The following is a 27,297-nucleotide window of genomic DNA, read 5'->3' on the forward strand; positions in this document are numbered from 1 at the left end:
GGAATAGCTCATTAACCCCTGGGGACATGACTTTGATGGGAGCTTCCAGACATTTGATTCATGTGTTCTTTTGCAGAGGTGTTGAATCCCTTGAGCAACAAGTATTTGTTTTTTTATGTGTATGTGTGTGTGCCTGTGTGTAAGTGTGTCTCTGTGGGTACATATGTCTATGTCTACATGTGGAAGCCAGAGGGCACCTCTGGTGCGTTCCACCTTGGGTTTTGAGACAGGGTCTCTCGTTGGCTTGGAGCCAGCAAGCTAGACAAGCCTCAAGGATTCGCCTGTCTTTACTTTCCCATCACAGGGACTATAGGCAGTGCCATAGTGCCAGCTTTTCACATGGATTCATGCGGCTGAACCTAGATCCTCATGCTTATAAGACAACCATGTTGGTGACTGAGCCATCTTCCCCACCCACACTGAGCATTTTGATTCTTGAACACAGGAGATACAGGGATGGACTTAAATCTGAGGTTTGAGGTTTGAAAGCAAGCCTGGCAGAGTCTGTCAGCTGGTTATCCCATTGCTAGTATAGATTGCTTTCTCTGTCAGGCCACTCTGCTGCTGCTCTAGTGCCTGGAGGTGGCACTAGGCTGGGGGTGATCACAGCTGCATTGTGGAGAGAGTCTCTGCGGGGTGACCTCAGAGCACAGCGCCTGGGAGGATATCTACACCTCTTTATGTGGGCCTAACCGTATGTTTCTACCTGTAAAAACAAAACAAACAAGAATAAACAAAACAAATTGGAAGCACTCCTGAGCATCTCATTCTAAAATGTAGTGCTGAACTTGCTCTGTTCACCAGTCATGAGTGGGAAGCATTAAAATGGCAGTTCTTGTTATTTCTGAGAAAAGTAGGGAAAAGAAAGAAAGAATAAATGATAGAAAGAATGAAAGAAGAAAGAAAAGAAAAAGCACAAACTCCTGGGCTGAGTGTTTGTCTTAACTGGCTAATAAACACAATGCCAAGAACATTAGATAAAGAAAATACATAAGAAACATAAAAATTGATTTTAATGGACCCCTGTCAGAGACAGCCATAATGAGCATTGTTTGGTAATAAATTCCAGCATGGCCCTCCCCGGCCAGCTCCTCCTGTAGAGCTGTGTGCTGCAATCAATATCGTCTTTAAGACTTCAAGCCTGAAAAATAAGCAAACCTTTGAACTGCGGGAACAGGCTCCTCTCAGTTTCTGTGAGAACCGGCTGGCCGCCGTGCTCAGAAAATCGCAGGCACCAAATAATTTGTAGGGAAAATGTCACTTTGTCTCTTAGCATGTTCAGTAGCTCAATAAATCATAGAAATTATGTGTTGGCTTCTTTTGCTTTTGGAGAAACAGTTCAGTTTCTCCTTACTGTAAATTTGGGGAAGAAAATGTAAAAAGCAGGCATTCTGAGATACTTTTGAGGGCTGGAGAGATGGCTCAATGGTAAAGATCATGTACTGCTCTTGCTAAGGGCTGGAGTTCCTTTCCTCCACATTAGCTGGCGTACAACTGCCTGTAAGTCCAGCTCGAGGGGTCCCAGTGCCTCTGACTTCCAAGGGTACCTGTAGTCATGTAGACACCCCTCCCTCTTACACATACACACATATACACACACACACATGCACACACACACACACACACACACACACACACACATTCATTTCCTTAAACCTTGAAAAGGTATATTTGCTTAAGTATGTCTGATGGATTGTGTGGAGTGAACAAAGAGGCCGAATGAAATTAGGATTAGATTTGAGTGTGAAAATAGCCCCCCTGTAGTGAAGATGCAGCTGGCTTCCATCAGGGAGGGGCACTTGTGTGGGGGGAGCAGAGGCCAGGTGATCCCTGTTGGGGTCTTCCATCTCCTCTTCCCCATTTTCTCGGTTACCCACTGAGGCCCTGCCTGAGGCTACAGGCCAGGCCACCATCTCGGGAGTAAGCGGCCAAACCCATAACTGACAGGAAGGCAGTCAGTAGCCTGCACATGTGATAGCTGATCTGATGAGGCATTTCAGATCTAGATTACTTCCAATTAGCCATTCTTATTTTGTCAGCTTAAAAAGCTGCAGTTAAAAAAATTCATAGGACATTTAGATTTCAGATATAACATCCAGTAAGTGTTGACAAAAACATACTGCTTGCCATACAGAGAGCATCCCACATAAGATCTAGAACTCTCTGGAAAGTTCATGTTCAAGCCTTGCAGAGACCACTATCTTCATTTTTCTTGATTGAATTCCAAGGTAAGAAATTACTGGATTCAATGGCATATAAACATTTAAGGTTATAAGAATTTGCCTCCCCCTTCCCCCGCTTGGTTCTGTCAGTTTTTAAAGTTTGTCTATTGAGGTGAGGAGGACACATCATCTTACTGTGGTCTGAATTTTGTACAGGTCCTTCACCAGGTGCGTGAGCTATTCCTTTGTTTGGCTTTTCCCTTTGACATAGTGTCATACTCTAGAGTCCAGACTAGGTTTGAATTGACAGGCACACTTCTGCCACAGCCTTCTGAGTACTGATATGACAGGTATGTGTGGCCATGCTTGGCTTAAACTGACCCCAGTTGCTTATATTTTGTGTTTTCTAAATGTCTTTAGATGAGAAATTTATAATTTTGAAAAAGTCATCTGATCAATTTTTCCCTTTACATGTAGCATTCTTTTTGTCTTTAGCAAATATGTAGCTGTTTGTGGTGGTGCACGCCTATAATCCTAGCTACTCAGGAGGCAGAGGAAGGTGGCTCTGTGTGAGTTCAAGGCCAGCCAGGGCTACACAGGAAACCTTGCCTCAGAACACAACAAACCAGAACAAAAGCAAAAGCCCCCAAATATCCCACAAGACCCCACCATACCTACCTACCATGAAAACCTGAAGTATTGATTTAAATATCCCCCAAGTCTTCTGCTATGCCGTCCCTCTGAAGCATGATCCTTCCTTCACTTAGATATGAGTCCTGGGAAGGTGACCACGAGCGAGGTACAGTTCAGTTTTCTCAAATGCGTATTTATTTTTCCATAGTGTCTAATTATTCCATCCCTTGTTGGGGAAAACACAGCTTTCCATTCTGTTCACCTCTGCACTGCTCTAGGCTCTTGGTAGTGCCTTTCTAGGGCTACTCCTGGTTCCACTGGCCCTTGTTCTCAGTCCCATGATGACTTGGCCCCAGAGTTTGTGCCCAGCCTGAGATAGTCAGGGCATGTTTCTAGCTGCTGACTTTGACCTCTCGGTGTCCCTATTTCTGTTTTTCTGTTGTTGAGAAAGGATCTAATGTAGCATAGAACTCGGAGTGATGTTGAACTTCTGATCTTCCTTTCTCCACCTCCAAATTCTGTGATTAGAAGAGAGCGCAACCACCCCACTTGGTTTATATGGAGCTGGGTGTCAAGCCTGAGGTGTTGTGCATGCTAGACCCCCACTCCCCCAACCCAGCTACATTTCTACCTGCCTTCTAGATCTTAATTTTTTAATTATGTTTTTATTTATCAAACTCTTATATCAACATATTACATACAATGTATTTTTATCCCCCTCCCCCTCCAAGGCCTCCCTTCGCTTCCCGCCGCCCCAGGTCTCTTAACTTTGCACATTACCTTGCCTGTTGAAGTACCTGTTTCTGCACAGGTTGTTGTTGGGATCTGATTGAGAGGTGTCCGTTTCCATTCTTGGCTACTTAACAGCTTCTTGTTATTGACTCTGTCGAATGTGGTGTGATTTATCTCTGCATCTGTTTGGGTTCTCTTTCATTTTTCTCAGCAGGGTTTTGTAGTTTCCAGCATGGAGACCTCACGTGTCTTTGATAAAATTGATTTTTAGGCACTTTGTTCTTGATAGTATTCTAAATCAGCTTAAAACTTTTGTTAACTTTTAAATTATTGCTGCTGGTTGTAGCCATTGATTTTTTTTATGTTGATCTTATGTTGTACAAACTTGTATGAATTCATGCTCAGGACCTACCCCAACCCTTCCCTGTGATTTTATTTCTATTCTTTGTTACCCATGGCTAGCTTGAATCCAGGATCCAGAAAAGTTCATTGGAGAGTTCCAGAAAGAAGCTGTCATGACTTATAAGATCTTGCCATTCTGTCTAGTATGATGCTTCTTGGGATACGTGATGAAACATCCCACCAGCTTGGGATGTGTCCTCATCCGCCCAGTGTATCCATTCTGTGAATGCTGTCTCCCTTTGAGCCACTCAGCAACTGTATCAGCTATTAGATTAACTTGGTATTCTTACTGTGCTGTGTTCAAGCAGCCCCCTTTACTTCATAATGGCCCAAAGCACAAGAATCTGGAGATGTAGAAATGCCCAGACAAACTATAAGTGCTTCCTTTAAGAGTTCTCTCCTTCCAGCATCACAAGAGTAGAGAGACCACAGTGATACTGATACGGCTCGCAGCACAGTTACTGTAACTGTCTGATTTTGTACCCTCCATCCCTTACTGTGCCAGGTCTAGAAATTGGCATAAGTATATAGAGGCAGTCTTACTTAGCTTGATTCTATGCACCTTTTCAGGTAGCCTGGGTTTAAGAGTGCATCCTTGTGAATAAGGGGCGGGCAGGCTGGCAGATGGGGAAGGGTATTGACCATCCCTCATTGCATCTGTCATGAACCCATACAAACTATTTTCCTGCCATTATTCTTTATGCAGAACATTTAAACATCTACTCATGTAGCATTTGTTAGGTATTATAGGTAGTGTCTGAATGTGTAACCTGTGGGTAGATGGAAATGGCCTCTACTCTGATGCTACCATTTTCTGTGAAGGATTCAGCATCCCTGGGTGTTGGTTTGCCTGTGGTTCCAGAGCCAGCTCCTTCTGGGGAAAGGGGCAGGACAACTATATTTGTTCTGGGTGTTATTTGGAGTTTCTTAGGATTTCTGTATGATTTCACTCTCTACATAGAGATAGTATGCTTCTACCTGTATGATGTTTATGTTGTGTGTTCTTACTATTGATGCCCACCAGTAAGACATTCATTAAATACCATCCCATCCCAGTAGTGGCCTCCCTTTGTCCCTAATAATGGGACACTTCAGAATTTCTCCCTTTGTTAGCTTTCATTCAGGCATTGTTTCTCAGACTACAAACACGTGGGAGTCCTCAACCATTTTTCTCTGTGTGCTGACATAGCCATGGCATTTTTCTCCTTCATGCTACACACATGTGGTAGAGTTTATTGATTCTAGAATGCTAAGCCCATCTCCAAATGCTGGTCTACCATTGTATTCATTTAAGTACACTGATATCTCTGTGGACTTTTGAATTGGGGTACTTCTAGCAACATGTACAAGGATGGAAGTGCACCTCTGTTTTGTGAAAAAGCAAGGTATGGGATGGGCTTGGGTCTCCCCTGGATGCTAGCTAGCTGGTGTGCTGTTTGGTGCTTAGAGGTCATTGTGTAATAACAGCGTGTGCAGCCCTCACTCACCATCAAGGAACTTCTGCAGCCCTCTTTTCAGCTGACCAGATGCTGAGATATCCTGAGTAGGGTATTTGCTGTCACCCTCCTGTGTGACCTGGGAGTCTCCACAGGCATTTCTTATTTTTTCCAAGGGCCTTAGGCTTTACTTGGTGGGTGACTCACAGGCTTACTTACAGAAGGTGACTTACAGAAGATGCCTTCTGCAGTGGGAATTCTCCTTGCTTCTGTGGAAGCCTGACCTCCCCAAACCCCCGACACACACCAGGCATGGTATCTGTTTAAGGTTCTCCACTGTGATGTGATTGTTGCTTTGTTCTGGGTCGTACCTCTCACTGCCCCCTTTCTCCCATTGACTTTTGGATGAAGCACATTGGTTGAGAAGTGGCTTCATGTAGCAGTTTTATTTGATGCCCTCCTACCCACATCTCCCAGCTGTCAGTCATTATCCCCTGGGGTGTAGCTTGGTCTGGTCTTTGCAAGAGCCTGACTGATGTCCTCTATGCTGTCCTGTGGCTGTGGAGTCCTGACCTCTTCAGTCAGCCCTGCAGTGCTTAAGATGTAGCCAGAGGGTTATAGGGTCTGTTTATTTTCCTTATGTGATCTTGAGCCATGCTTAGCATCCCATAAAGTTGATCACACTGTTTGATTACTTGAAACAGTGACTGCACTGTGAGTCACACTTAGAGTATACAAATAGCAGCAAGTAGACTTTGGCTTTCAGGCACCTGGACAAACCAAGTGTGGCTCACCTTTAATGTATCAAAGATTTACACCCCCTTCACTTTTTCTTTCAATGTAAACCTTGTAATAAAAGTAAAGGAATGTAATACCCGAAGCCATGTGTAGGCTCACTAAACTCACATAACATCTTTTGTATCTTGCATGTGTAAACTGCTTACAGTCCATTTTCTACTTTGCAGAACTTGCCTGCCTCTTCTGGCAGTGCTAGCAGCGATTCTTTTATGATGTTTGCAGACACGCTGTGGTGTTTTTCTGGCCACCTTTAATGTGGAGCCTGTTGGGGGAGGATCATAGAGCATCCATCTGGTCCTTCAGGTCCAACCTTGCAAGTAGGCTTGCCATGTGCCTTCGGAGTGGTGTGCAGTGCTCGTGAGGCAGCAGATGCCAGCTCTGTTAGGCAGACCACGGTTGATACCAGTTCTTTTGTAGTTTGTCTGTAGAGAAACTACAGATAGATAAACTCAGTTTATAGATAACCTCAGAGCTGTGTGGTCACAGAAGGGCAGAGCATTTAAGTTGTAAAGTTGTGTGGCTTCTGATCTAGGAAATGGTATTGATGCTTCTTGACTTTGGTCCCTGCCTACTTTGCACTTACCTGATGTCAGACAGAAGGCAGAGACATTTTTTCTAGGACCCAAAGTCCTTATGTTCTGGACCCAGATCAATAAAAGCAAAGCCTTAAAGCTTTGCCTCTGGATTTTGTCACTCCTCCAAGGCAGGCCTAGAGAACGTGCATGCCTGTATTGGTGAGTCAGGGGCAAGCCCGTTACTTCATTCTGCACGGATCATCCTGGTGAGGGAAAAGGATGGTTGAATGACAGCTTTAAAAAAAAAAGTGTGCATCTAAAATATGAACTGCCTGTCAGCCCAGGATATTTTTTAAGTTCCCAACTCTTGGAGTAATGTATACACTTTACCGTAACAGAGATAAATTGATTAGCTTAAAGCAGGGATGGGTAGATGTTCTGCCTCTAAGGCATATTGGGATAAAAATCCTTAAATCCATTACTCTTCACCATAAGCTTCTTTGAGAGGTGTCTTGCAACTCAGGTGTTTGTGTTTGTGTGAAGGGTAAGTCAGCAGGAAGATGCACCTGTCCCCATCACCTACCACAGAGAGGCCTGCACAGGCTGGGCACAGGCTGGCCGTGATTAGGAATCACAGTGGGCCATGTGCCCTCAATGGAGGGAAAGACCATGTTGGCTGCTGTCCAGGGCCTGTGTGTCACAGGTTGTGGCAGCAGGACTTGTGTATAGCCACAGGTTACAGGATACTACTTCCTAACCAAGGCCTGGGCCTCTCCCGATTCCATTCAGCAGTAACTTTCACCCCAGGAGAAGGCTCCAGGGTTGTGGGGAGGCTCTTGGGGTTTCTAGGTCAAACCTAGAATCCTGTCAGAGTTTGTGTCTGTATCATAGCCATTCCTGGTGGAATTAGCTTTGACAGTGCTCGGCCTTGGTGAGCTGGGGCCCTTTGGAGTTGGTCCCTGGCCTTTGCTGCCTGTGGTTTAAACAGACTAGAGCTGATAGTGTGGCCATGCTGGCTGAAGTGTGCAGCCCTTTCTAGTGGATGATTACTAGGGCCCTGTAGCTGCCTGCCTTCACCACACTGCTGACTTTGTTCTCTTGCTTCCTTCATCCTATTTCATCTCCCTATCTCATGACTGGTGGCTTTGAGAAATCAGGTTGGCCGGTGTGTGATTTACCTTTCTTATCATTGTGGCCAGAAAGCTGACAGGAAGCCACTTAAGGAAAAGGGGGATTGTGGTAGCTTATCACCTAAAGGCACAGTTGATTGGGTTGGGGAAGGCTTGATGGCAGAAGTGGCGTGGCCTGCTATGGCAGTGGGAGCTAGAGGCTGCTTGCTCACGACTGGGTGAACAGGAGGCAGAGTGTGGGATATTGTCAGTCAGGGGCTTCATCCCTTTTCTCCTTTGTTTATTCTGGGCCCCCAACTTATTTTGATGCTGCTGCCCACATTTCAGAATGGTTCTTTCCTCCCAACTTTAACCTCTATGAAGCATCCTCACAGACACACGCAAGGGTGTGTCTCCTAGGTGATTCTAAACCCAGTCAGGTTAACATTGAAGACTTGGTCACACAGGCTTGCTTGAATTGTTCTATAAATGAGTTCATTTAAGCCTTTACAACGAGAAGCTTAAGTGGTAACACCCAGAGGCCTTTTTCCTTTGCCCCTGAAGTTTGCAGGTGAGGGAGGGAGGTCCACATCTATCCTGGAGCTAGGTAGTACAGATTCCCCTTGCTTGGTGTTACCTGTCCCATCTGGAGGAGTCCATCTGTTGTGTGTTGCAGCCCTGCATCCTTCAGTCACTCCCAAGGAGAGGAAGTGAAAGTGTTGGGGAGAGGCAACTGACAGGATCTCTGGAAGAGTTCTGAGGAAGGCACAGACATATGAGTCTCTAGTCACTCTGCCACTCACAGTCTCTTTTCTCCCTGAGTGAGGTTCTGTCTGAGCCCTCCATCCCCAGGTGTTGGGACCCTGTGGTAGTACTGAGGCAAGTGCTGTGTGGCCACCTGAGTGCCAGTGGCTAGAGAGGAAACTGTTCCACAGTGAAAGGAGTTCATGCCCAGAAAGGAGGGAGGGGGCTCACTTAGCTTTGATGGCTGTAGCTAACTTTGTCAGCTCCTGCAGTTAGGTGAGCAGGGGAGATGCCCAGCCATGTTCGTGCTCTGAGGACGCCCTCCACCAGCCAAGATGGTTCCTCCTGACTTCACTTGTGAAGCACAGCTGTGTGCTGTCCAAGACCCACATCCCTTTATTAGACTGGACTGAAGTGCAGTTCCAGAATCCTCTCTTATTCCTAGTGTCTCTTCAGTGTTCCCTGATGTTTCAGAGGTCTGTGCTTTGGTTGTGTTTTCAGGATGTTAATATCGTTGACACTCTAAACTCAAAGCATACTTTGTTTGCTAAATTGTTTCCTTTAAAACCGTAGCGGTAATTAGATGGGCTGTGTGTTTCTGATGTGTAGGATAGTTCCTACACGCCATTAGCTCAGAATTTTAATTGAGCTGGAGGTTAAATGGGTTTAAAATTTTGAATTAAATTGAAGCATTGTCTTATGTTAGGATTGTCTAGAATTTTTATTTCCAGTCACCTATCAAGTAGTAGAAGTGGATCTTTTTGACCTAAGAACATTGAATAAGTTTAGGATTCACTGAGGACTTCCTCATTTATCTCCTCATTCTCAGAATATGGGGGTCTCACACTTATCACAAGCTATGTGACAGGCCATAGAGGGATGCCACAGCACGGAATGTGTAGCACTGGCCTGCTCAAGGATAGGCAACAGGAATTGCTATATGGGTGTCCTGAGAGTGGAGTGTTGAGTTTGTCCAAGTGGGGACCATGTGGGGTCAAGCCCAAGATTCTGGCAATAGGAATGGATGCTGCTGACTAAGTTGAGACATTATACCACAACTTCTGAAGGGTGAAGTGAGGGTGGCATGGCAGAGGGAGGGGATTCAGAGGTAGGCCCTGACTGGGCAGCTGAGCAGTGGTGCTTTCTCTAAAGACTGTTCAGTCTGTATAGTTACCTCCATGTCTGTTTTTGGGGCTGACCGTTTGGTATTGGAAAACTAATTGATGTGCTCTTCCCTGGAGCAGACTGTTTCTCCCACTTGGAGAATTCCTCTGTTGTCTGTAGTTCTTTGTGTAGTGTTGAGGCCTCCTGGGCTTTTCCCATCTAGTTTAGCATATCTATTGTTGCTGGCCTTGTTCAGCTCACTTTAGGTGGTCATGTTGGTGGGAATTATGGGTGTACCTTCTGACATTCCTAGGACATACATCTCGCAGAAAAAAACCTCCTTGTGCAGAGAGTCATTTTAACATGGACTGGCCATCAAGCATACTCAGACAGGACTGAAGGAAAATACTCAGACGCAGAGAACAGGGCCAGGGGGCGTCTGGGGACCAGTGGAGGAGGCAGCAGATGGGTGTCTGTGAGATAGCTTTGGAGCGTCCACTCTCTCTTTGCAGTATATTGAAGTTAATTCAGGTTTTCCTAAGTTGTGAGAAAGATTTCTCTGGCATTGGCCTTCTTGGAGCCCAGCATGCCACAGCTCATTAGCATTGCAACACTGGATTTGGCTCAGTACTACCTGCTCTCTGCATCTCTGAGGTAGAAGTCATTTGGTTCCATCCAAGACATCAGGTCTGTAGGGCATCCCAGCAGGAGCTGAGTTCTATACACACCAGTGTCTGATAGGCTTAGGCTGAGGAGGAATGTTAGGGGGACAGTGTTCTAGGAAGAGCACTAGAAGTCTGTCCTGCTCTCCTTGGAGCCACTTTGGTTTCCCCCTGGCTTGGCTACGCTTCCCAAATAGATGTAAAGTCAGAGTCCTGGCTCCAAGACCATCAAGAGAAGTGTCCACTTCTACTCTACAGCTTTCTCAGCCCCTTGTGTGGCCTTCAGCTTTTAACTGCCTTGTCTCTTACCAGCTCCTCTGGTCTGGCTCAGTGTCTCCAAGCAGACCTCATCCACCTCTCCCTAAACAGTCCCGAGACCCTCTCTTCTCCCCTCAAACACATTTGTGCATACAGATGTGTGGTGAGGAAAGAACGTGGCTTCCATGCTACACTGCCAGAGTTCGCCAGCAGGTTCAGAGCAGCTGTGGAAGGACACTGGTCCTCCCTAAGGCAATTTCAATCTCAGTGTTTGCTAGCACAGTGCTGGCTTGTTTTGAGTATGGAGTTATAGTCTCAGTGTCTCTCTCCCTCTCTGCCTCTCTCCCTCCCTCCTTCCCTCCCTCTCTCTCTGTCCCTGTCTCTCTCTTAGTATGATGTCTTTCCATGCCTAGGGTGTCTTAGATCTCAGGATCCTCATACCTAGGCCTCCTGAGGACCAGGGTTATAAGCATACAACCTTGTAATCCTGATTGGGGTCATAGTTTTCTTCAGAGATGGCTGCTAGTAGATTCACTGTCATCTCCAAGTTGCTTTCCTTGTGCCTGCTTTCTTTCTTTTTTCCTTCCCGGAACATTGTCCTTCCTTTCTTTTGTAGTATGGGCCAAAGCTGTACGAGGCTGTAGAAAATGCTGTCACTTGGCACCTTCCTTCACATTGGACCCAGGGGCATATTTTCAACCTCAGACTGGGCAGCAGCTAACCCTGTAGGATGACCATGTCTTTTCACAGCCACCTTCAGAATGGCCTGAACGATGGCAGGGCTGAGGTCACAGCTTCAGGAAGTGGTGACATTCTCCATCCATCTGTGGAAGCAGACACAGTGCCACAGTGTCCTCCTCACTGTGTGCACATTGATCCAGGGGCTCCTGATGGGGAGTTCTCACAGTAGAATGTAACCATTCTAGCCGCAGTGTCTCGCCTGGGTACTTAGACAAGCTAAAAAGAGAATATAAACCCCTGTAGAAGGGTGTCATTATGAGGAAGAAAGCTTTTAAGACAGCCTTTTACAATAGGAAGCTAGAGATTTGAGGTGCGCTGATTATTCGTTTCTTTGCTAGAAAAGCACTGCATGTTCAGTATGCAGGAGGGTGTGTCTGTACATATAGTACCTACCACACTCTGGACTTTTTCATCCTGCCTCTTCTTTCCCTTTACTAAAAGTGTACACTTCTCCTAGGAAAACGAAGTTGTTTATCCTTCTGAATTATTACATACCCCAAAGGTAACCTCTCCCAGAAGCTGGCTTCTCTTTTCTAAATTCATCTGCAAAACTACGGAGTTTCTGGTCCATACTTCATCCAGTTTGCTGGCTTTCCTAAGAAGAGTTATTGTATATCCAAGCACAGATTTTATTAAAAAGAACTGGGCCACTTATTTCCTTCAAAGTTTTCTGGTGTGTTTAAATCTTCCCTAGGTAAACAAAACTTTTATTGGAAATAATATTTTGAGACGTGACACCTTTTGCCCAGGCAGTGGTGCTGAGTGTACTGGGCTTCAGCAGCTGGGGACAGCCAGGCTCTGTGGCCTGGGCAAAGTGTGGGTTTGTCCCATGGGGAAGGGTCTTATCCCAAACCTTTGAGGAGGGTTTCTCATGCACACCGAAGTACAGCAGACGCCACAGTGGGAATCTCTGGTGCAGTAGTATAGCTTCAAGTTTATAAGGGTAAAGGTGCACCACTTATACCTGGTATGAGCAGCTCTGGGAATCAAACACAGAGCCTCAGACATCCTAGACAAGTGCTCTGTCAACTGAGCTACATTCCCCAGCCTCAGCAGTATTTCCGGGCCCTCAGCTGCTGACCTGCGTAGTCTGTTCTTGACTCTATGAACCATGGTCCCTACCAACTCAGGAGTCAGTGGTGGGTGCTTATCTGAACATAGGAAAGCAGCTGTGAAGACAGCAGACTTGAGGAGTTTCCAGCCTGTTGTGATGTGACGGGACCACCAGCTTACATGGTGTCTGTTTATGTTGTGTCTGATTCTCTGTGACATTCGTTCTCATGAATGTTTGAACCTTTAGGCACTCAGCCATGAGGAACTTGCCAAATCATGTCACCGTCTGCACCTGTGTCAGCTGAACCATTTGCTTGGGTGTGTGGCCTGCCTAAGATGGCCAGCATGATGTTGGTGTACAACCCGTGTCCCCAGGACTTCTGGACATCAGGGCATGGTGAGGGGTGGTCAGGCCACTTCTCTCATCTACCCTCTCTTTGGATATCTCCTAAAGACCACCGAGTAGATTCAAGAATCTAGAGAAGAGAAGTAGAAGGCACTAAGGTCCTTCCCTGTAGGTATTTCATGTTTTCTTCATATACACATGTAACCTTTTAGCCTTGTTTCTGTTTTTTTATTAATGTATGTAAAAATATTAAAAGCCCCTGTATATTACATTCAAAACTATGTCAGCTACTCTGTTTTTTTTTCTATTTATTAAAACTTTTCAAGCAGTAAAAACATTTTACTTGTTAATGAGGGGAATGGGAGAGTTAATGACACAGAGCCCCGATCCTCCACGATGCTTCTTCCTAACCATGCGCGGCAGCTCTCCCACCCCATGTTGTTTAATTTCTTCGATGGGGTTCAGTAGACACATGCAAACAGATTTCCGATCATCCCTCAGTTTAATAGCATCTGATATTTGGGTCAAAGACTCTCTCTTTGGAGAGTGGCATAGTATCTAGAGCTAAATGTATTAATATTAGTGATATTAGGTTTTGCTGGGTGGAGAGAGATGGATGTTTTTATCATCAGACTGTCTTTGCTTGTGGTGGGGCAGAAGCTGGTAAAGGAGACCACTGGGAACTGTCCTTTTGCTTGTGAAGTGGTGTGTATCCTGGGAAGTGATCCAGGCCCCCAGCACCTGGTGAACAGTAGCCGCCCAGAGCATGGAAGCCCAAGGACCCCATTAGCATACGGTTCTCTTGCTCAAGTTCAGGGAAGGAAGAAATTAAATTTGGATCACCTCCTCTGTGGCTGGCTGCTCCTGGATTTTGAACGTGGGGCCTCTTCTTCCTGCTTCCTAAGGCAGCCATTTGGAGGGCCCAGTGTTGTGCTGCAGAGAGCTGAAAGGACTGAGTCATTGCAGAGTCAGGAGCTGATGGAAAGTATTCTTCATGAGAAGTGGAACAATTATGAATGTGGAGCCAGGGAGTTTCACAGGAGCTGCCAGCCACCATTGTCATCCCAGTGGCGGGGGGGGGGTCTCCAAAATCAGATGAGCTACAACTGGGACAAAGGGAGTCACATGTATAGCTGGGACTTCTCAGTACAGTGGATCCCCTACCCTATCCCAGAGCCTCTGCACCTGCTGCCTCAGGAATGACAGGCAGCTGGGGAAACTGTAGCTTCCTTGAGGCTCTGCATTGCATATTCAGAGCCCAGGTGACTCTTGTCGTGACCAAAATGGTGTTAATGGACTCTTGGCTTGGCTTACCTCTACCTGTAGGATGAAGTGACAGAGTGGAGTTTCACTGTCTTAACACCTACTATGCTGGTTCCACTGTGAACACTTAAGTTGAGGTCCTAACCCTCTGGATAATATGTGTTTGTGGAGTTGGCATAGGGCCCATGCATGTCCCTGTAAAGGGAGATGAGAGTGGACACAGATACATTGTCTCACAGAGCCCTCCTCCTTGCTAAGGTGTAGCCCTAGCATGCTGTTGAAGCACACAATAACTGTATGATTGTGGAGTTTAGGATGTTCTTTTCCTCATTGCCATGGAGATGTGCTGGGAATGAAGTTGTTCAGCCATCCTGGTCAAATCTGTTTCTGGACCTACCACTGTTGTCTGAACAGAATGGGTTCCTTGGGCACCTCAGGATATAGATTATTAGAACATAATTAAAATGGAGTTTTAAGTAAGAAGGTGAAGTTGAAAACACCTGTCTTTCAAGTACACATACTAATATGAGAGTAGGAGCTGATGTTGGTGAGACCTGCCTTTCTTTCATGGATGTTTCCAAGCCTCTGTGGTCCAGTGGGGTGGGTTTCCCAGATGTGCTGGACTGGCTTTAGTGAGGTGTAGAGGATGCATGGTGTTGGAGGGAGGCCAGGACTTTTACAGTCTGCTGAACGAGGGTGTAACTGTGACTTCCTGGTGTTTCACAAAGCATGGTTTTCTGTAGCCTCTGCTATCTTTATCCATATATCCTTTTTACTCTGTAGTCCCTAAGGTGCAGAGACACCCCATACCTCTTCATTTTCCAAATACCCAATATATACAAATATATTGCTTTCTCTCCCTTCTGAAAGCCTGCTGCGTGAGCCTACCCCTGGGAGCGGTTGTGGAGTGCCATGTAGGATGAACGTCCTGGATCTTGGCTGGTCCCCAGGGTGTTCTGTCACGAGGTCTGCTTGAGAAAATTGGTGAGCCTTTTCCTTGGGCATCTTCTCACCTTTTCTTAAGGGCTTAGCCCATCTGGCATCTCATGTCAGTCTCAGCCAGGGACTTGAGGTTGAATTTTGATGTCTTTGGTGTCTTAAACATTGTACTCAAAGGCTTGTGTGTGCTACATATTTCTTACTACTAGAAGTTAGTTTCCCTCCAGCACTCTTAGAATCTTGCACACTAGATGCACATGTGACTCGTGAGTTTAGTGAATGTTAATTAGCTCATTGGTGTAGTGTTCTGATTATGCAGAAGTCTCTGAATCTTTACATCTCTCCAAGCTTCCCCTGACTGTGGGACACCTGGTCGAATTTCACCCTTATCATGATGATGGCAGCTGATGTCTACCAGTTTTTGGAAATCTTTGCAGAGGTTGGGTTTTGTTTTGCCTTTTAAGATGAAGTGGGAAACCATCATAACTTCTCCCTATCGTCTTCACAGGGTATAGCCCCCTCGAATTTGAAAACTCCCTTTCTAAACATTTTTAGGAGTGAATTATTAGATTAGGAGAAGGGAGTGCCTAGGTTTGTTTTCAACCTTGTAGAAGAACAGAATGGACTTGTGTATTTACAATGATGCATATTCTAAAATAATGGTACAAGAATATGAGCTCTTATAAGGTGATGGAAGCCCTGTCTTACCATGTGCCTCTCTCCTTCTGGCAAGTATCCAAGCATATTCCAGCAAGCAGGAGCATCAGGACCTAGTGCAGGCCTGGAGAATGTCTGGATGTGGGAGGGGCGTTTCCAGGAATTGGGCTTCAGAGTCCGTTTAAAATTGAAAGCTTATCCACTTTTGATAAATGGCCAAATATAAATGATAACACCTTGGTTAATAGGCTGTGATGAAGTTGAAGGTGGGCTTTTCTGGGAAATCCTTATTGAAATACTGCCCATTTGAGTGAATCTGATAGACCCTGAGCCCGAAGCTCACAGGGAATATGATGGAATGCAAATGGGGAGATTGGTGTGTGTGTTTTCTCCCTGAGTTGTCGCTCTCTCCACAGAAGTGAAGAATATCAATGTTTTATGGCCTTTCTCCAGGTTGTCTGCCTATTACTAGATATGCAGTTTGGCCTCAGCCTTGAGGGCGCGCACTTGCTTACCTTCCTGCTGCGCCGCCCATGGGCTGGCGCAGACCTACTGTTTCACCAGAGTCAGCTAATTTCCAGTCTTTCCCCTCCTCAGTGCTTCCATCTGGAGATTGGAAATCCCATTTCAGCTCTTTGGTGGCTACTGCGACAATCTCCTGTGACTTTTCTTATTGCTATCCTGTGCCACACCCAAGAGAGGCACCGATGCTGCTTGCTCTTTGGCATCTGCTCTCAGGATCCTACTTCCTATCCTTTTGTGAAAATATAGTCAGCTTAGAGCTTTGCTCAAAGTGTGTCAGATCGGTTTTGCATGTTTTCTTTTCTTTCAGCTTTCTCTCATTTTCCATTTTCCATTTTTGTCTTGGATGCCCTTGGTTGGATCTCAGCTCAATGCTAGGTCTTCCCGTTGTTGTATGGTGCTAGGTTGCATCTCACTCACATAGTGACGATGGCAGACAGTGTTCAGTTTGGAGGGTGAGGTTCTGTTGAGCAGTGCTGGGCCTCTGAAGGCATTTGCATGATAGTCAGGTGCTACTCGAGACCTCTGAGGATCTTTGCATCTATCAGGATTAGATATTATTATTAGGATGAGACACACTAGGAATACTGGGCATCTTAGAATAGACTATGTTCCCATCTTTGCTTTTTCTTTATTAATATGGTCACCTAAATCCTGTATCTTCTTCATGGAATGGCTTCATGGATAATCTAAGTGATTAAAATAGCAGGATGTGTTGTGTTGACTCAGACCAAAGGTTTGCCTATATACTATGAATCCAGTATTTATTCAGAATGGCTTCTTTCAAATATTTAATAAGAATGGATAGTTGAATGCACAGTAGCCTTCTTACCTTATCCCTTGATCCCATAAGATCTTGGAAGCTAAAACTAGTTTGGGCCCTTGAGGGATTCATAGAAATTAGGTATGTCTGCACATGAAAAGGGCTGGTATGGTGGGAAAAAAATTGAGTCCTTAAGTAATTTGTGATTCCCAGTGATAATTAGAGAACCCTGCCCTCGCTCTGTCTTCTCGACCACTTTTTTCCTGGTGTTTTTAGGACGATGTCGTGAGTATTTGCAGCTGATCTCTTTTCCTTGCTGTGTGATCCCACTGTAAGGTAAGTGGCCTTGGCATCTCGTGTTGCCTTGATGGGTTATTAAATTGTCACTCCTCAGAGATGAATGTGCACCACAGAGTGTGTTGTCTCATATATCATTCAAGTCGTCCGGACTAGTCTAGAAAGATGAGGAAGGGTACATTTTTTCAAATTTATGATTGGAATTAGGAATTTTATTAAGTCCTCAAAAAGAAGGGGAAAAATCCCCTACAAACTTTAAAGGTCTTTCTTAAAATGTACATCTTTATTCTCCAAAATGGTGTGCACACGGCCCTAATTTGTCTTTAGGAAGGACTGCGCCTTCACTCATGGGCATGCTCTCCTGTACACTGATGCGGGGCTGATCACTGGACAGTCTGCAAGGAAGGTTGATCTGCTCAAGATTTACTGTACATCACCCTGGCCGTCATTCCCATAAGTATTAATTTTAACTCCACTAATAAGAAACTGAAGAAAAGTGGAATTATGGGTTCAGTAGTATCCTGTGAAAGGTCAGTTGTTAAAAAGGCAGAGCCTGACATTCTGTGAAAAAGGTGCCTGCATTAATCATCTCGATGGGAGAGTGCAGTGTGTTCTTGACCAGCATCCGTGAACCTTGGGAGGTAAGGTTTTGGGCTCCGTGTGTGAGTTTTTATGTAAAACAATGAGATGATTAGATGTACTTTGAGACAGTTCGTAGGATCGTGTACTTTACAAGTTTAAAGGTTGTCTGTGAAATAGGAAATCTTAGAGTGTGTGTCTCACACATAGTTTTATAGGTAACCTGTGGCACACAGGTGCTCCAGATAGGGATGGGTTTCTCAATGGACATCCCCATTCTCAAATATTGATGGAATTCCTTTAGCCTCTTTAGTGTTCCTGATGGCTGAACTTACTGTCCACTTTGACCCTGTTTTGCAAAACAATATGCTTCTCCCCCACAGTTCTTTTATTTTCCGAATGCCTACTATGTACACAGAGCCTAGTCAGAGGTTTTGAGTTAAATTACCTGCGTATTTTATGTGTTCTGTCAATTCGGTGTTAAAGTTCAACACAAATATATAAATTATTAAGCAGTTAAGCGCTGACACATTCATCAGCTGAACATCTTTTATTGTGGCCTGTTGACAGATGATTTTCATTCAGCCATTAAAGCCTGGTGCTGCTGGTGCTGACGCTGTTCCCAGGCTCCCTTTGTCTTGGTTGCAGCTACTGGAAAGGATCTATGTATCAGGCAAACATAGAACTCCCAGGATCTGTTCTTGGGATCACACCCTTGCAGATATTTGCCCCAATACTGATTTCTGCAAAGACCAAATCCCTCTTCTCATCTAGTCCCATCTCGCCGGTTCTGAGGGCAGTCGTGGGAGGGAGCATGCATTGGCTTGGTGCAGCTGTACACACCTGCTTCCAGATGTTACTTGGGAATTTTTGTCTCCTGGGGGCCATGCCCCATTCTTCATCTAGGTCATCTGATGGCATCTGATGTCTGGTGTGTGAATTGTTAGAGTGGAAGAGATGACTACCTAACTTGTGCCCTGCCTGCCAGGAGATCCCTCTATTATCTCTGTCAATATAGACAGTGCATGAGGTGGGCAGGGTGTAGACCCATAAAAGAGAACATGGCCAGTGGCTGTCAGGCCCTCCCTGTGGTGCCATCTTTGCCATCCTAGACCTAAGGGAGGGGCATGAACTTGCGAACACCTGTCTCTGTCAGCCCAGACACACCGCCTTACCTGGGTCACAGCCCTTTGGCCATTAAAGACTTGCCACTCTGATAGTTTGATCAAATTGAAAGTTAAATAGTATCTTCCCTTTTGCCCCTTGGCCAAAGTTATAATTGTCTTTGAAGATGTGGACACCACCCGCAAGCCTAGAATTATGCACAGGAAGGTTTTGATCAGACAGAGTTAGTTCCTTGGAGTCCACAGATAGCACAAACTGCTTCGTCTGCAATGTTACGATTCTCTTCCTTATCGTCATAATTTTTGCTTAATGGCTGTTTGTGCTACATTGGCCAGGTCTATGGGTTGCTTAACATAAATGATTACATTTGCTTATGATTAAAAACTTCCTCCATTAGAAATACCGTGCCAGGACTTGTAAATGACTTGTTATTACAGCCTTATACTTCATTAGCCACATCGCGGGCTCCATGGAGTCATTGTCTAAGAGTTAGGAACACTTGTAATGAGCTGTGTAATACGGACCCTCCAACAGAGTGCAGGAAGAAACAGCGTCTTCTAGGAGCCGCTTAGCCAGCAGATAAGAGGCCCTGGGCTGCAGGAAGGCACAGGGCTACCGGAGAGGTGGGCTGCGTGCATTCCAATGGGCAGTGGTGTGGACGAATGAAGTACTTTATGACTGGAGCAAGACTTGCTGTAAAAAATTATATACCATTCATGACCAAAATCCTTCAGCATGCTGGGCCACCACTCCTCTCTGAACCCAGCAGCTTAAGGTGTAAGCATCTTGTGAGTCTCTTGACACAGCATTTAAAAACACAAGTCTGTGAAACGGGATTCTTTGGGGTTGCCTTTGTAAGCCTGCTTGCTGAGGTTCCCAGCCTCCTGTGTATCTAGGCATTGCTAAGGTACCACTGGGAGTTGGGAATGCGGGTCTGCCGTCTGCTTCCCCTCAGGGTGTTTAAGCACCAGGCAGGAAGGGGAAGGCAGAGCCTGGGACTGGGGCAGAACCCGGTTTGGTTCCAAGTAAGTACTTGGAAGAGAGGCCTTCTCTGGGCACAACTCTTTACGTACAATGAAGATCACCATCTGAGGTCATCCTTCATGAAGGAGACAGTCTTTGCTTGTCCGGCCTGTTTTATTTGATGGTGGATGTGATGGTGTATACCTTACTCAGGGTGAACCAGGGATTAAATACCTTTTGAAGGAAGGAATGCCCAGGAAGGAGAGCTTGTTGGCTGAACACTCAGAGCCTGTCTAGATACCTCATTTGAATGGAGAACTCCAGGTTTTCATGCTACATGACTGATTGCCATGGTCCTCTCAGTGGAGTGTCATGGTTATGTGTTCCAGAGCAGGTAGAGCTTGGCAGGGAGCTGGCTCCACTCCTGCTGTTCTCAATTCTGAGATTCCCTGGGGTCTGAGCATGCTCAACATTACCAGTTCTATCTGGTGGCATGGTCCACTTGCCCCACAGAGGGGTATTAGGTTGTGATGGGTTAGGTGGAGGACAACTCTCCTGGGCTCTCTCTGTAGCTATCTGTATGACGTGCTGCATGTGGCAGGAGGTGTTCAGGGCACTCGCCTTGAGTTGCCTCCCCTCTCTGCAATCACACATACAGCCCACCATTGATACTCTGGAGAGTTATTTTTCATATATTGTGGTCTCAGCACCACCACCTCCCATAGGTTTTATTTTGTTCATATATTTAGGAGATCTCCTTTACTACTATAATTAACAATAAGGCTTTTTGCTGTTGGTTTTGGCAAATGGAAGTTAGTTTTTGCAAATGCTGTTGTGCACACCTCCCAAATCCATCTTTCCTTTCAGGCCTCATGTTCTTCCTCAGAGGCAAGGTCAAGTGTCACATGGTGCTGGTGAGGGAAATTTATCATTCATGGATTGGTAACTTGGAGTAGTGCAATACAATTAAATATACTGAACATTAAAATTACACGGATCATGATTGAATCTGAGTCACAAGTTGCTTCTTGTTCTTGCAAGGTCTCTGATCCAGTCTTGGCTATGACAAGGTGTCCTTAGACTGCTGGTAGCAGACTGTGGTGATGGTCTGCGTGCTCAGTTCCTAGTCTCTGAGACCTTTCCCACTCTGTCCATCTGGAGCATCTTGAGGAAGGTGAGATCTGTACCTCTTATCTACTCTTCCCATGGTGAGTCAGGCTGTGGACAGGTGGGCTGAGTGCTGGAAGAATGAAGGATTGATGTGGATGAGGACCTGCAGTCTAATGGCCTCTGTCTCCCAGTGTTCGAAGAGCTACTTCCTCCTGATCTAGGGCCCTGCTTCAGTAGCCACACATTATTCTGTTGAAGACCCACAACTGAGCTAGCCCTCCTATATGACAGTGTATGGGCTCTTTCCACCCCCACCTGAGGCCTTATCCACATGGTCATGGTGGAGGACATATCCTTTAACAGGCCTCCACTCATCTATAGGTCACTTCTTCTTCCCCTCCAACAAAGTGCTTCCATAAATATAGAAAGCCCACTGAAAGACAACCTGTAAACCTGCCCCTCCCTGGAGATGTGCTCCAGATAGCCCAGGAACTCAGCAGGTACAGGAAATACTTACCAGGCACAGCTGAAACCTCCTGCTTTGCATGGGCCCTGTCCAAAACCAGGACCAGCAGAGAACAGTAGTCAGCAACAGAACTACACAGAACCATCCCACCGTGTCATGTGACTTCCTCATGTGGAAGCTAAAGAATTATGGATACCTTGAGCTACTGACAGGTAAAAGACAGTAAAAAAATAGTGAAAGACACAATCTACCCTCTGAACTGATCTACAAGGCTATGAAAACATCACTTTGAATAATATGCATTGGGTGTTAGAAAAATGTGATGCTGGTGTGTGGACCCCTCAGCCTTTTTGATGAGGGCTATAATATATCTTGGTGAGTGATGAATATGCGACTGTAGGCTTCAACTGTTCCTGTCTCGTGCCTGGGAGAAAAAAAATATTGAAAATGAATATAAAATATTGAAATTTAGAAATGGTTGGGCCCATCCATAATTTCTTGCTCCTTTGGATGAGGTAGACACATTGCTAATTATACAATGTGCAGGCACCTATGCCAGGTGCCTCACATGATATGCTGTATAAATTGTGACTCAGCCTGTATACTTTCTCCATCATAAGAACATTGAATACAGTGTGCAGAAATGAGCTCCGGGCAATGAATGCATCCCTGGAATTTGGCCTCAAATATGATGTCCTTCCTTAAACTTTACTTGAGTATTACTTGAAGTGGCTCACTTTGGGGTGCAGTATTAGGATGTCATCCCCTAGTGTTTTGTGCTTTTTTGCTATGTTCCAGACTAGGTATGGCTAGGTTATAGTGACCCAGCTTGTGCTTTGGCTCCCAATAGGTGGGTCCACTGCCCTGACCTCTCCGAGCTTACACCACAGACCCTCTTCAGCATCAGCTCAGATCTTTCTGAACAATGTCCTCTTAGATGTCCTAGTTCTAGGCTTATAGCCTGATATGGTTGGAAGATGAATGACCCCTCAGCCCCTGCCAAAAGTGTGTGCTGAAGGTGTGATCCTCTTTATAAGCAGTGTGCTTTCATAAGAGGTATAGCTTTTGGAGAAGTGACTGGATCCAGAGGGCTCTACATTTAGTTCAGAAATAACTCCTGGGAGATGATGGAGCCATGGAAGGCAGGTCCTGGTTCTGGGACATCAGTCATACACTGCTAGAAAGATGATAAATCTTTTCCTGCCCATCCTGTCATGATATGAGCACCCTGCTACCACATGCTTCTGGCTATTATGGTATGCCTCATTGTGGGCCCAGAAGCCATAAGGTCATTGAACCACAGACTGAAGAGTCTGAAGCTATGAGCCAAAGTTTTCCTCCCTGTGTGTTGTCTGTGCTAAGTGTTTGGTCACCACAGTGAAAATGTAACTATGCCACCACCCAGTTGATTTTCTCACAAGGCCTTAATGGGCTAGGGGGAGCTGCCTGGCTTTGCAGCATAGACCCTCTTTCTCCTCTGGGTCTTACAAGCCCATGCACATGGCTCCACCCTCATGTGGGCTGCTTCCTGTGCCTTCCATCTCCAGGCCCTCTTCTCTGTCTCTCTGGACAGCCCCTGTGTAGAGCAGCACTGTTATTATCCCAGGAAGATAGGTGTGGCACACAGAGCCTGTCTTGTTACTTAAAAAAAAAAAAATCATTCTTGACATGTGATTGTTACCACATTTATGTTGGAGATTTTAAGATCCACCTCTACTGACTCCTGGGCTTTATATATGCTTGGTTCCAAGGCTGTGGGTTTTTTTTTTCCAAGAGGAAAGCAGAGTCAAACTAGCGAAGGGATGAGGCACATGGGGAGAAGTTAGAGACAGTGGCCACAAGCTTTTATTTTTCTAGAATGTTCTCTGTTGGGTACCAGGTCTCTGTAGTAGCACTTATGGAAATGTGCGAAGGGTTGCCAACCAGAACACTCCTTACGGTCACACCACCCAGATTTTTTTATTGCTTGGTTTCATTGAGATACTGCCTGGCATAGAAGTGTGGTTTTGATGTCTTGGAGAGAAGCAGCTGTCTATATAAACTACATGGCTTATACAAACAGCTCAGTTGCAGATAGCCAAGCTTGTCAGGAAATGGTCAGAGCTCTGTCCAAGTCCACATGCCCAGACACCAACCAGGGTCAGCCTGTGCACAAGCTTTTCTGAGGATGGCAGTTTGGGGCCATCTGCTAGGTCTTTGTGCAGCACACCAGGAGCTGGAGTTGATTTATCTGTCTTTTGAATCCAGACTGGCTTAGAGACTTCTTTTGGTCACTACAAGGTGGCAGAACTGGCATTGCTTGATGATGGCCTTTCTGGGCTTCACAGATTGCATATTGAAAGCCTACAACTGTCAAATGAACAAGCCTTAGCCAACCCCATGAAGGCAAGAACCTCACTAGCAAGGTGAATGTCGGGAGGAGCCTCAGGGAACATAGTGCTGCCAGGATTGCCCACCTATCCATGCTTACCTACAACCCTTTGTGACTCTTTAGACAATGTTCAGAGGATCTGGCCAGCTGTGGTCCTTTCTTCCGTGCAAATCCCAGCTCTTCCTATGGTGGTGTGAATCTAGGAGGCACCACACACATACATGCACATAAATGTGCTTTATCACATAATACATCAGGCTCGGGTTGGTACTATGAATGGAAGAAATGATCACTCTGTTTCTCTTTTGTGGTGTGTACCCAGTGTATGCATTGAGGCAGGAGAAGCCATGGTGGTTTGGTATATTATGTCTGGGTCTTAAGTAGCCTGTTTAGCCCATAGGTAGAAACTCAGAACAGTTGTACATACCCTGTCTAATGAGTGACTAATTAGAGCCAGCCACAGTGTGGTGGGCTTCACGTCAGAGAAAGGCATACAGCCTCTGTCACAACATGCTCTGTCCTTCCAGTGAATGTTTTTGTTCTTTATCGGGGCTTCCCAGGCAACTTGGGCTCTATAAGCAGAGGAGGGATGTTGGCTTTGTTCAGAACTGCTTTTGGGAAGGCTCTTAGCATCACGAGGGGCTGGTATGTGCTTACGCCATTGATAGGATGACTCATGTCACTTGGATGCTTGACATTTGTGCATGTAGCATTGTGTTTGGGGTGCTATAGCAGTGGGAGTCTGGAACAGGGTCCTTTTCTCCTGCTCCATCTTCCTTTTGTACCAGAATCCAGGGTGTCTCTTCATGACAGCTCCCTTGGACCCCTTGGATCTTCTGCTCTTCAGCCTGCCCATGAGACCTGGTCAGCCACCTCCAGTTTCTAACCTCTTATCTTTCCCCAAAGGAATGACTGTTCCTAGCCACCCCAAATTATAGCTCCATCACAAACTCAGGATTTCAGGCATCTCTGGATAGCCAGAGGCTTTGCTAAGAAATGTGTCTGTCAGATAGTAACCAATACTTCAACAAGTGCCACTGGTTATTTGTGATCTCAGAAGCCACACACCCCCTAAAAGAGAACTGTCTCCCCAGGAAGACTCAGAAGGAGTGAGGCACTTCTCGGGGATTAAATCCTGTCTGCAGTCACAGGCAGCGTGTAGCAACCTTATTCAAGGAAAAAGCCTGGCGGAGTCCAGACTCAGTATCTTAGTGGCAATAAAGCTAGTACAGATTTACTGGTCTAGGAGTTTTCTCTGTAATACTGTGGAATGGTGGGTTATTTTGTGTTCAAGAGGCACATTTATCACAAAAATGATGATATACAAATCACTTCCATATCACAAAATGTTCTTGGTCAAAATTGGCTTGAGGCAAGTGATATCTTCGAGTAAACCGTATATGAAGACCATATCTTAAAATGATAGATCACCTAATTTTGTTCTGACAGAGGTTTTTGCCGCAACAAACATCTGTCATTGAAATACCAATTCAGAGATATGGAAGCCAAATTGTAGAGCTGTTCTTGGATTTGTCACCCCTAACTTAAGCATGCTACTGTTCCACACTGTGGTTTTTATATAAGACATTAGACATTACTGGACTTTAAGGCACGTTACAATGAAATAAACAATTGAGAGAAACGTGCTTATGCTTTAAATGCAAACCACTCATTGTGAGCCACTCAAGTAGGGACCCAGCAGAGCAGCCTCGCTGTTTATAAGGGAGATGCCACCTGAAGCTGTGACATTAGATTGGGAGGCCCAGTGTTAATCTCCCAAAAGGTGATGGTACTTGCTGCAGTGGGCTCTGAGCATTGCACATCTTTTCCTGGCGTGGTATATTTTTTTAAAGGTGAACCATGATTATGATGTTAGTCTTGAATTTTGAAATGCTACCTGTGTGCCCCCCTGATGGGAGCAGATTACACCATAGGACAATGGTGATGTCATGGGGCCTCCTTTTTCTTGGCATTCTTCCTTGTCAGGAAGCCACATTCAGGAAACCCTGTACAGGGACAACTGTCTTGGGATTTGAGTGGCATGAATCAGATGTTTCCAGAGGGAGCTCTCACTAGACTTCATGCTCTTTTTTTTTTTTTTTCCAAATGAGAAAAAAGAAATTGATCTCGATCCAAAAGTTGACGATATGATTTTCAAAGAAAGAAAGCAGGATTGGGGGATATGTGGGGGACATTGTAGAAATTGGCCACTGGTGACTGTATTAATTTCCTCTCATGTCCTTGCACCACAGAAGCAGCTTAAGGAAGGAAGGGGTTTTTTTTGGCTCACAGTTTGAGAGTGCAGTGTATCTTGGAGGGTGAGGGCATGGCATCAGGAGCTCTAGGCAGCTGCTCACACTGCATCCACAGTCAGGAAGCAGAGAGGAACATGCTCACGCTACATTCTCTTTTTTGTTTGCTCAGGACCCCAATGTATGAGGTAGAGTCACCCACTGTTGGGATAGGTCTTCCCACCTCAGCTAATCCAATTTAGAAACTTCTTCACAGCCATGTCCAGAGGCTCATCAAGTTGGAAGTCAGTAGCAATCATCACAGGTACAAACTTGTAAATTGCTTAAAAGAAAGTCATGTCCCTTGTAAAGTTTTTTTATGGCCCTGAATGTTCTGGAAGGTAATACAGAGGATAAGCCCATCCTGTAGCTGCCCCAAACCTAGAATGGTCTAACTCCTTGCATCAGTGTCCATGGCTCTCCTTGTTGAACCTCTTGGTTATAGTGTGACAGTATACCAGCTCTCTTAAGATTAAGCCATTTCAACCAGTCCTCCTCATACTGTGGACCAGAGTAAGTGCCCTGGGGTCTTGGCTTTCAAAGTGGTCTACTTCTTCCTTTCATCATAAAATATGAGTAGTGCCTTAAAGGGCACCTTTCACATTTAGCTTTTATGTCCCATTACTTGGAGGTTTTGGTGATGTCTTCTAGCATTTGACCTCATGAGACAAGAGATTGGCCTGACATTGAGCTGGGAGAAGTGAGGGTCCAACTCTGTCATCCCATGGCTATTTCTGCCAAGTTCCATCAATTGTGTAGCTTAGAGCTGTAGCTTCCTCCTCTGCTGAAGTTGGCCCTTGCACAGCCCTTATATGTTCAAACCTGAGTGTGTGTGATCCATCTGACTCATAAATGCCTGAAGAGTCTCTTGATACCAAGGTAGTGGCAGTGACAATGGTTATCATCATCTTCTTGTGTGAGATTAGCCAGTGGTTGGCTGAGGATGAGCCCAGAACATACCAGCTCTCAGGATTCACTGTCTTTCTTAAACATTTTTAACTTTTAGGAGTCAATGATTTTCTCAAACTAGACATGATGCTCACTCTTCTTGGTGTACTAAGTTCCTGCCATTGCTGGCTCTATGATAAACCTCACTCTCCTTTGCTTTTTACTAGATGAGCAATGGTTCTATGATGACCATCCCTCTTTCTATGAGAGAACCAATGTATTGGATACAATTCCTATGCCATGCTGGTTAACAGACACATGAATGAAATAGCCCTTCACTTCATATGACAACGGAGGGGTGCGGAGAG

The 27,297-nt window shown here is 45.4% G+C and overlaps 1 protein-coding gene across 2 annotated transcripts in view; it reads left to right on the top strand.

Moving 5' to 3' along the window:
• The window catches only part of Mgmt (O-6-methylguanine-DNA methyltransferase), a 247,989-nt gene that overhangs the window by 64,789 nt on the left and 155,903 nt on the right, over positions 1–27,297 (top strand). The window lies entirely within an intron of this gene.

The sequence above is a fragment of the Mastomys coucha genome, unplaced genomic scaffold (assembly GCF_008632895.1).
Source record: "Mastomys coucha isolate ucsf_1 unplaced genomic scaffold, UCSF_Mcou_1 pScaffold21, whole genome shotgun sequence".
Lineage (NCBI taxonomy): Eukaryota > Metazoa > Chordata > Mammalia > Rodentia > Muridae > Mastomys > Mastomys coucha.